This window comes from Canis lupus, chromosome 23 (genome assembly GCF_011100685.1).
Source record: "Canis lupus familiaris isolate Mischka breed German Shepherd chromosome 23, alternate assembly UU_Cfam_GSD_1.0, whole genome shotgun sequence".
NCBI lineage: Eukaryota > Metazoa > Chordata > Mammalia > Carnivora > Canidae > Canis > Canis lupus.
The window spans coordinates 46,181,723-46,193,074 of record NC_049244.1 but is presented as its reverse complement, the minus strand read 5'-3'; the positions used below and the strand labels follow the sequence as shown (position 1 = coordinate 46,193,074).

Sequence of the window (11,352 nt, the reverse complement as noted above, 5' to 3'; positions counted from 1 at the left end):
AGACGGGCGACTTGGGTGGGAGGAGGACATAAAGGGCTGGATGGAGAACATTCGTGCTCCGAGGAAGCAGCAGCTGGCTCTTTTGCTCTGCGTCACATACTCCCGGCTCACTCACGTTCTACAGAGGCTACATGGAGGCCTCTATGTCATGACACCCACATGCAGGTACCCAACTGTTTCTCTCCATTTTTCTGCAGCAAGGTGGGGAGGTGCTTTGGACCTGCTCAACCCATGAAGGATGGAAGTTGGTAGATAAATGTCCCAGCCTCCCATCCTTTGAAGAAACCCCAGAGGTTCTCCAGTGAGACTGAGCTCTGGTTGCCCAGAGCAATAAGAAATCTATAATACGCCTTGTTTTTCCTTTTCCTTCTCAGTTCTGTACTCTTACTGGAAGTCACTTCCTAAATAAATAACCTGCATCCCAACCCTTACCCCAGGCTCTACTTTGAGGGAAAACCAACTGAGACAGATGGACTGTGAGATGAAAGAGGAGGAAGAGAAGTATCAGCCCTCGTTTATCCAACTTTGGAACACCAAGAACATCGATAGCAGTAACCACTGGTACATTAGACCAATAGTTTTTGAAAAAAAGACATTAAATGGAATAAAAAAGAACATTTCAGAGTGCATAGCATGCAGTAAAGGTAAGTACTGTTTCATGCAACTTCTTTTCAGGTGTGTGTGTGTACAGGGTCACAATGTATAATGTACTTCTCCCAATGGCTTGTGGTCCAAAAAGCTAGAAAACCACTGATCGAGAGGATACCATTCATATGGTATCCTTCAAGGAGTCCCTACTCTGTTGCAGCAGAATTACTTACACATTTATGAGATAATTTTATTTTTTAGTTAATTAATTTTTTAAAGATTTTATTTATTCATGAGAGACACACAGAGAGAGGCAGAGACACAGGTAGAGGGAGAAGCAGGCTCCATGAAGGGAGCCCGATGTGGGACTTGATCCCATGACTCTGGGATCATGACCTGAGCTAAAAGCAGATGCTCAACCACTGAACCACCCAGGTGCCCCTATGAAAGAATTTTAATGACGTGGAAAATGGCTTCTTTTGGGGCCTGAGTATGGTGGGGGGAAAATTACAAAATGTGGAATACAGTAGGACCTCAACTATGTCAGAGAAAACCTATGAAGGAAAAGACCAGAGTCATGCATTCATTTCCAGCTTTATCCAGAGTGGCAAATTCCTAAAATACCATGAGTAATAAAAAGGCACTTAATTTAAAATGAGTGTACTCACATGAAATAAGGGAGAAGCAGGAGACACCAGGTAGGGGCTCTGTGGATCTTGTTCCAGAGTGCCTAGAGTCCTGTTTGCACCACAGAAGACAAGAATGATTTGTTGGATGAAAGAGTGGAAGTTAAGGGGGCACATGTTCACAAATCCTAATCTTAGAAGCACACAGCGTTGCCTGGCCTCAGGGAGGAGGGGATGCTGACTGATGGTCCTGCTTTATGCAGCTACAACAGCTGTATACCTTCCAGCATTTGCTGTGGCCTCCTGGGCGCTTCAGACATGGGAGTTGCCACAGATCCTGCTGTCATCATCCATTTAGGAGACAATTCTGTGTGTCTGCTTTGAAAAAGGTGTTAATTTTTTCACTGCTTTATTGAAAAAGCAGTGTAAATTAGTTGTTAATAAGGTGAGTGGAAGGCATATATGACAACATGTTAATCACGGTTTCTTCTGGATAATGGGGTTATTGGGGGCACCAAGGTTAGTACGGATTTAAAAGCCAAGCCCTGTGTTAAACTATCTACTAGACCTGTGTTTGGTTCTCATGGCCTCCCAACAAAACAGATACTGTTATCCTTACATGAGAGAGGATCAAAATGCTTAATATTAATAGCCAGTAGTTATTGAGCAATAACTATGTACCAACAGTTAATGCTGAAAGCTTTATGTATATAATCTCATTTAATTCTAACAACCTTATGAAGGAATTATGTTTATTTTCCCATTTTACAGATAAGGAAAGGTAAGGCTTCAGGGAGATGATTTGTGAAGAAAGAGTGAATGAACACAGCAGATATGGTGCTTGCTCCTCGTTGCCCCTAAGGGCTCATGATTCACCCTTGGCCAACCTCTGGGAATGTGGCCCTTGAAGAGTTCTTGGTGTTGGTGATTCGTGATTTTGCTATATACACTCTGAGCAATGACCCATGTCCCCCTGGCTTGTCAGGTTGTTTTGAATTAGTGTCAAGACTGAGGATGTGCACCTGGTTTCATTGTTTGGTCCTGAGTTTTGGTTGCCACTGCAGGTTGTACGGTGGTATCTGCTTATGCTATAAGCCTCCACTTAAAGGCCTTGGACCCTGAGACTCCAAGAGGTGTCCTGGGGCAGAGACATTCCCTATGCTTCTCCACCAGAGGGAAAGCACATCCTGCGTGTTCTTAGATGAAGAAGAGCTTTGGAAGCCTGTGCCCGATACCTTTGAATTTCAAAGATGCACACCTTTTCCTGATGCTTTAGCTCTGTATCCTTTGCTCCCAAGAACCCTACCAAACTGCTATTGGATCTTGTAAATTTTGACCAAGTGAAACACTATCCAAGACCATGCAAGTAAAAGGTGGTAGAAATAGAATTCCAGCCCCGACTGACTGACTTCAGGCTTGCTCTTCTAACCATCATGTTCCACGATCATATGGCTAGCACGTGGTAGGTCTTACACTGAAAATTGGTGCTATTATTGATTGTGATTCCTTTGTTTTCTAAATTTGATGAATAAACATTATTTGATAATCAAAGGGAGAGAAAGCTTAGCAAAGTCCTTGGTAAGGCAATAGAAAGAAAAGGAATCTGAAAACAAGTAGACTACAAGGAAGTAAGTTAGAATATAACCAAGGGAAGGAGCAGTGAGCTCAAGTGTAAGGCAGTTTTTCAGGAGAACATCTTCTCGCTCTTGGCATAGGCAAAAATGTATTGGCTAGGACACACAAAATACAAATCATAAATGGAAAAACTGATAAATTGGGCCTCGTCATTAAAAATTTCTGTTAAGATGTTAAGTAAATCAGAAGGAAGCTCACACATTGGAAGAAGATATTTGTAATAAATATATCTGACAAAGAACTGGTATCCAATATATATAAAGAATCTTTACAACTTAATATTAAGAAAATGTTAGAAGTGTGTAAAATATCTGGGGCACCTGGGTGGCTCAGTGGTTGAGCGTCTGCCTTTGGCTCAGGGGGTGACCCCAGGGCCCTAGGATTGTGTCCCACATCGGGCTCCCCTTGGGGAACCTGCTTCTCCCTCTGCCTATGTCTCTGCCTCTCTCTCTGTGTTTCTCATGAATAAATAAAATCTTTAAAAAATTATTTAATTAAAAAATAAAATTATCTCATAAATATGTAGGTAATCCTGCTGCAGCAGAGTAGGGACTCCTTTGACTCATATGGTATCCTCTTGATCAGTGGTTTTCTAAATAAATAAAATCTTAGAAAGAAAAGGAGTGTGTAAAATATTTGAATAGATACTTCCCAAAAGATGTAAGACATAGGAATGGAAAATAAGCACAAAAAAGATCCTCAATGTGATCAATCACTAGAGAATGCAGATTAGAATCACCATGAGACACGCGTACACATCCACTACAGTGGCTAACGTTCAAGATAAACAATGGGGAAACTAGAACTCTTATATACTGCTATGGAGAATGCAACCAGTTTGGAAAAACAGCTTGGCAGTTTCTTGAACATGTACATAGTATATAATGCAGCACTTCCACTCCTAAATATTTATTGCCCCCCAAAAATGATAACATATGCCCACCCAAATATTTGTATGTTAGTGTTCACGGAAGCTTTGTTCATAACAGCTAAAACCCGGAAACAACCTAAATGTCCATCAGGAGATACATAGAAAAAGAAATTATGGTCCCTCAATTCAATGGAATACTACTCAACAGTAAAAGGGAACAAACTTGATCCATCCACCAACGTGGATAAATCTCAAGGACATCATGTTGGGCAAAAGAAGTTGACACAAGAGAATGTCTACTGTATGACTGATAATTTTTTTTTTAATTTTTAAAAATTTTAAAATTTTAATATTTTATTTTTTTATAAACTTATTTTTTGTTGGTGTTCAATTTGCCAACATATAGCATAACACCCAGTGCTCATCCCATCAAGTGCCCCTCTCGGTGCCCGTCACCCAGTCACCCCCACCCCCCACCCACCTCCCCTGCTACCACCCCTAGTTCATTTCCCAGAGTTAGGAGTCTCTCATGTTCTGTCTTCCTCCCTGATATTTCCCACTCATTTTTTCTCCTTTCCCCTTTATTCCCTTTCACTATTTATTTATATTCCCCAAATGAATGAGACCATATAATGTTTGTCCTTCTCCCATTGACTTATTTCACTCAACATAATCCCCTCCAGTTCCACCCACGTCAAAGCAAATGGTGGGTATTTGTTGTTTCCAATGGCTGAGGAATATTCCATTATATACATAGACCACATCTTCTTTATCCGTTCAACTGATTATGTTTCTATGAAATTCCTGTGGTTGCCTTGGGATCTTTTGGAATGATGGAAATGTTCTACAGCTTAATTGTGGTGGTGGTTATGAATATATACGCTTGTCAAAACTCAACAAACTCCATGCTTAAAATGGGTACATTTTATTGAGTATAAGTTATGCCTCCTTGTTGTTGATTTAAATATAGGGCAGCTCTTCCGAGCAGCAGCTGTGGCACCTGCTCTGACTCTGACCCTCCACCCCCAGACTCGACTGGAAGCACAGCCCTCCAGCCTCCCACTGGTATCAGATGCAAGAGCCTGTACTTAAATAAGAAATCAGGCCTCACTAGAGACATCTGAGCAATGGTTGGACAACTACTTTTCCAGAACAAAAAGCAAACCCAAGCATCAGAAAAGGTGACTAATAAACATACCAAAAGCATGTGGTTGCACACTTACCAGAATCTGGCCAGATAAAACATTTGGAGGAATTTCTTGGAACCTCCAATAAGCTTAGAGAAACCGGCGTTTTGGACTGTGTTAAAGGCTTCACAACAAAAGAAATAAAACCTGAAGAGAACACCTGTTCTTAGAACATTGCTTCCAGAAATATTTTCGAATGACACAAAGGATATTCAGGAGATTTCAGGAAAATCGTATCCAGTGGAATGAAACCCTAGCAGCCAAAGCAGGACTCCTTGGCCAGCCCCACAAAGAAGTCCCGATGGATGGACTCCTGGTGAGAGATGGCCAAGAAATGGCCTAGAAATGTTCCTCTAGAAATGAGGATTCTTCTGACAGAATTTCCTGAAAGCACTAGCCACCATGTGAAACTGTCTGTCGTGACTGTTTGGGAAATTGAAACCTCTAGAGAAACAAAACTGCTATTTATTAAAAATAAATAGAAAGTCTTTTTCTTCCACGCAAATAATAAGATGCAACATCTGTTGAGACCTTGAGATTCAGTAGCTTGGTCACTTGATTAGAAGAAGAACTTCTAGGGACACCTGGATGGCTCAGTGGTTGAGCATCTGTCTTTGGCTCAGGATGTGATCCTGGGGTCCCGGGATCGAGTCTCATGTCGGGTTCCCTGCAGGGAGCCTGCTTCTCGCTCTGCCTGGGTCTCTGCCTCTCCCTTATGTGTCTCTCATAATAAGTAAATAAAGTATTTTTAAAAAAGAAAATAATTTCTTGGGGTGCCTCAGTAGCTCAGTTGGTTGGGTCCAGCTCTTGGTTTTGACTCAGGTCACGATCTCAGGGTTGTGAGGTTGAGCCCTATGTCTGGCTCTGTGCCCAGATGGGAATCTGCTTGAGATTGTCTTCCTCTCCCTCTGCCCCTCTCTTCACTCTCTCTTTGTCTCAAATAAATAAGTAAATCTTAAAAAAAACAAACAATTTCTAATAGTTTCTTCAAAAGATATGCATATAAGTCAGTTTTATTGAAAGAGGAATAGTTAGTATTTTCAAATGTTGTAGAAAGGTGGGGAGAAGATAACTGGAGAAAGACCACTGGATCTATCAATTGGTGGGGAGGACTAGGAGTTTCGAGATTACAGTTCACTAGATCAGGGGGTCAGAAATCAAATTCTGGGCAGCCCGGGTGGCTCAGCGGTTTAGCGCCACCTTCGGCCTAGGGCGTGATCCTGGAGACCCAGGATCGAGTCCTGTATTGGGCTCCCTGCATGGAGCCTGGTTCTCCCTCTACCTGTGTCTCCGCCTCTCTCTCTCTCTCTCTCTCTGTGTCTCTCATGAATAAATAAATAAATAAAATCTTTAAGAAAAAAAAAAGAAATCAAATTGCTGTGTGTGAGAAGGGAACACCTGACATGTAGAACAAATTGGAATGCTTTTGGTCGATGGGGCACAGGACACCAAGCTCACACAGGGCATATGCTAACCATGGAGCAATAGCTCCCAAGCTGCTGGAAGCTGAAACTTAGAAATCTAATCAATAATCTATCACACTCTTTATTAAAGATACTTTGTGATCTCAAGTAGAGGAATGTAAAGATTCTCTTCAAAACAAGGCATTATTTATCTGTTCAGCCTCCTTTGGGTCCTTCTGTCAGTTCTCAGCAGGAGGCTTCCCTTCCCACTGGCCTGAGAAGAGTTCCTCTCCCTTTGGGATGAGGTTCCTCATCGACCTTCTCATCCTCCACAGTCCGTCCCCTCTGTACCAGGGAGAGGGAGCCTCCTCCGATTAAAAGCTCTCCGCTGCCTGTCCTGGGAATCCTACCACTGCCCAGCCGGGAAAGCACCCTTGGTCCACATGCATTTTCAATCACTACCCTATGCCTGCCTTCCCTTTGCCTTTACCAGGGGCTCCTTTAACCCCCAAAGCAATTTCTCCAATCTCTTTTTGCACCAAAGCTGTCAAACTTCTCAAGTTAGTCAAACTCGTCCTCAGTTACTCTTTCCAGATCATACTTTCCCACAGTCCGGCTTCCTCCTCTGTCCCCAAGAACCTCCCTCATGCCAAATCCAGTAGCTTTATTGCAGACATATCTCCTTAAGCTTTTTTGCAGACATACCTCCTTAAGCTTTCTACAATATCTGATGTGAGGGTCTAATTCTATTCCTACTAAATGTCCCTCTTTGGCTTCTGAGAAACCTTTCCTCCCAGTTTCCGTGATAAGTGTTCCACCCTTCCTCTTCCTCCACTAAGTCTTCTGACCAATCAGTTTATTTTTATTTCATTTTATTTTTTGAGAGGGAGAGGGGCGGGATGAGCAGAGAGAGAGAGGGTGGGGAGAGAGAATCTTAGGCAGACTCTACGCCCAGCGCAACCCTGAGATCAGGATCTGAGCCAAAATCAAAGTCGGAGGCTTAACCGCCTGAGCCACCCGAGGCACCCCTCTGATCAACCGGTTTTGATGTTCCCTCAAATGTCCTTTAACATTCCCTCTTCCCCACCTTCCCTCTCAGGCAGCACTTCTCAAATGCTCAAGGCCATACAGCTTACCCGGGACTCCTGTTCAAAAGAAGATTCTGATTCAGCAGGCATGCAGTGGAGCCTGGGAGCCTGCATTTCTAACAATCCTCCGTTGGAGGCTGGAGCTGCTGGTCCAGAGACAGGCTGAGTACCAAGATCTCAGGGAACAGAGCTGAAGCACAAACACTCCAAATGTGTGTAGTCCAGCAGGAAGCACTCTGAGTCATAATTTCAATATCACAAGAACGAGCATTCAGCGAGGATGACCTATGACTTTATTATTTAGTTTTGCTAAGAAAAAAGCAGTTTCCCTCAGTATAGTACAGATTGGGATGGAGAAGAAGCCCCGAATATTACAGGTAATTAGTCTGTTTTCCATCAGCAAAGGTGCAATGAGGGGGTCAGATCAGGTGAGGAGGAGAGAGGCCTACCTAATGCTCCGCCTGGAAGGCACCTGGAATGCAACGGCTTTTTACTAGAATATGTATCGATCACTGAGTGACAAGAAGATTCAGTAGCTCTCACTTCTGAATTAACCAAACGTATATCCCCTCACATATGATTGTTCAATTGCATCCACTGCCTTTCTTCAGAGATTGTGCTCTTCAACTGGCATTTGATTTTAGATTCATCTTCCCAGACCCATTCAGCTAAGCCAGTAATTCAACCTTGATGGGATGTCAATGATCACCCAGGAAGATAACAGTCACGGTCCTTCCATGGCACAAAGCTTTGAAAGGCTGGCTTCTTTCATCTCCTTTCCTCCCGTGTATTAGAAAGATTTCTGCCACAGTTGGAAAATTCATTCAATAGCATGATTTGGGCTTGGTGATTAGGAGATGCCTAAGCTACACTTTGTTATTTAATCACCTACAAAAAAAACGGCCATTTATTGCCTCCTGGTACTTTAGCAGTAGAGAGACATCGGATTTCAAATCTTCCATGAGTCCACTAAAATTATGCTCTGAAGAAAATAAGGTGGCATTAGAACAGAGAATATTTGGGAGCAATTTCTTGATGAAAGGCCGTACCTACTGAGGATATTATTTCAGGCAACTGAAAAATAAAGACTGAATTAGAAAGCAATTTGTGTCAAGATGCAAGTAATAGCTACTGGAATAGCAAATGAATGTAGTATTATCACTGCTATTGAAATGAGTCAAAATTAATTCACAGCGAACTATTTTTCTAAAGATGGAAAGAATTTGTGGGTTTACTATCATGAACACTCAACAGTACATGTTAGCATTTGTCAAATCCTAAATGCAAATATTCTGATAATTAAATAAGTTCAGCAGAGGATAGGGAACAGAGATTTTCCTTTTAAGTTCATCAAGCAAAACCTGACACTTCTTTGAGTTATCTGATTGAGAATAATTAATTGTAGACAGAGATGAAGCCAGGCTTGATCTTACAGTAACAGTACATTTCTCTTTCTGTTCCTGTGTTCTGAGCAATTCATCCAAGGAGAGATCCCAGGCCTAGGAGAGGTACTGCTTAAAGCTCACCAGGAGAGGAAGTATACCTCCTCTCATCACTAAATCTCTGCTTGATTCACACAAGGACAAGTCTACATTTTCATATTTCAGAGGCCTAAGTGTACAAGAGCAAATGGTCCAAACACTGTCCCATCCATGTTCCTGTCATCACCAGCGTCCCAAGGGAGCCCTGTGGCTAGTGGGAGACTTGGGAATTGCAGGAAAACACACCAGGGTTCAAGTCTGGGCAAGGCCATCTGCTGACTCCAAGATTCTAAGTAATTTCCTTAGCCTCTGAGAGATACAGTCAACACAAATGGGGTTAATATCACCCAATCCTTAGAATGACGAGAGCTAAACAAGTGAACAAACACAAAGCACTTAGTCTGGTCAATCAAGGGTCGCTGCTGTTGTCATCAGGATCACGTCAACCCTTCAAAATTACCATTCTGAAAAATCTACGTCATTCCTCCATTGTCTGTGGAATAAAGTCCAGGCAACCACCTCCGGATTAATTCCACTTCCACCCCAAATTAGTTAACTCACTAACCCCTGAGTATCCTCTGGGCTTTCCTGTTTATTCACTCATTCAATTTTTCATTAATTTGTTTATCAGATATTACTGAGTAACAGATATTAGGGTAAGTGCTGAGGTTTCAAAGATTAGTAAGACATAGTCCTTACCCCCAAGGCGGGTCCACTAGAAGAGACAGCTATGGGTTTAAGTATTAATAATGCAAAGGAAAAGCTGCTGTAAAAGACAAAGTGCTGTGAGAGCACAGAGAAGGAAGCATTTAATTCAGATCTTGTGTTCTTTTGTCATCCTCGATGTCTTCCTCTATTACAGAAATCTTATTCAACTTTCAAAATGAAACAATTCCAAACATTGATCTCTTCAGCACTTACCAGGTGCGTATTGAATGCTTAGTCCCATGCTTTGGGCCAAGCAGCATTTAGAAATGGTGTTTTACATCTCCGAATTGCTGCTTCTTTATTACCTATCCTATATTCTCTTGTATTCTCAGTCACGCCATCACGTGTCTCTACTTTCCAGTTTTTTGTGTTCCTTCAAATCAAAGATTGGGTCTTCTTGGATGAGTGCCTGCAGCTGCTAACAAAGCTGAAGCAGATAGTAGATGATCAATAAATGTCTATTTATTGCTTCTAAGTCTAAATACCAAACTGAGTTTGAGGTTCAAGCTAAATTCTAGAGGATGTTTAAAGGAACTAAATTGATTAAAAATGACGTGTAACATAGGCTATTGGTAGTGGATACTTGAACAAAAGAGGCAGAAAGGATTCTGGGTAGGTATCAACAATCTCAGCCATATCTCTATCCGGGTTTTCAGTACAGGGTGATTGGTTCCAGTGTTTGACATTGAGCAAGTCCTAGTATGTAGGAATAAGATACTGTCACCAGAATGACATTCACATTAATGAATTTCCATCTTCGAAGAACTGATCCACATTTTCCGGGCAAATGCCATTATGATCATTTAAATCCTTGATAAATTTTCTATATACTATAGTGAAACCACTTCCATTTTTGTTTTATACTCCCGTTTTTATTTTACTGAAATTATTTTCATTGAGATCAGTTCCCCTTTATGTAAAATTTCCAACAGAGGTTGGATTCACCAAAGTTTTTTCCATATCAAACTTTACTGATTATATTTTTGCCATTTTGGGTTTTCTTTTGTTGCTCTCATTTTTACTAATTCTAAATTCACCTGGGCCAAATTGGACAGATCTGAATGTTATTAAGAAGGTCTAATGTCTAGAGTTTTATTTCATGTTGATGATTTCTGTGAGTCTAATTTTCCATGTCAATTCTTAGCTTTCAGTATCACCAAGAAGATATTATTCCTCAGCAAGCATTGTGCTTTTTGTAATAAATTTTTATTTGTGAGCAGCATTAGCCATTGTCAGTTGATTATTTCTCACAAGTCCAATGTTTGCCAGTGATCTGGTCAAATTGTCCTTGGGGTGAAAAAAGAAGAGTCCAAAATGGTACTGTCAATGGAGAAGGAGCGTAATTTCCTGCCTCAGAGGTCACACATTAGGGATGCAATAGTTTCCCCTCTCTACTCTTATAATACAAACACCTTCCAGAAGAATAAGAGGCTAAAATATCCGTCAGGGAGAGGCAAATAACCGAAGAGTATCTACTCTGCAAGACTGCCAGGATTCAAACCCCATCTCTATCATTTACTAGCTGTGTGACTTTTGACACGTTAACTTATTAATTTGTGCCTCAGTTTCCTCATTTTTTATTTTTATTTTATTTTATTTTAGTTTAGTTTAGTTTCCTCATTTTAAAATTAGAATTGTGATAATTGGTTTTTTTTTTTTTTTTTTTGGAGAGAGAGCAAGTGATCGTGAGAAAGTGGGGCAGAGGAAAAGAAAGAATCTTAAGCAGGCTCCACGTCCAGTGCAGAGCCCAACATGGGGCTTGATC

At 41.4% G+C, this 11,352-nt stretch overlaps 1 pseudogene; it reads left to right on the top strand.

Moving 5' to 3' along the window:
• Positions 1-469: 469 nt before the first annotated feature.
• Positions 470-5,383, top strand: LOC111091872 (annotated as a pseudogene).
• The last annotated feature ends 5,969 nt before the right edge of the window (positions 5,384-11,352 follow it).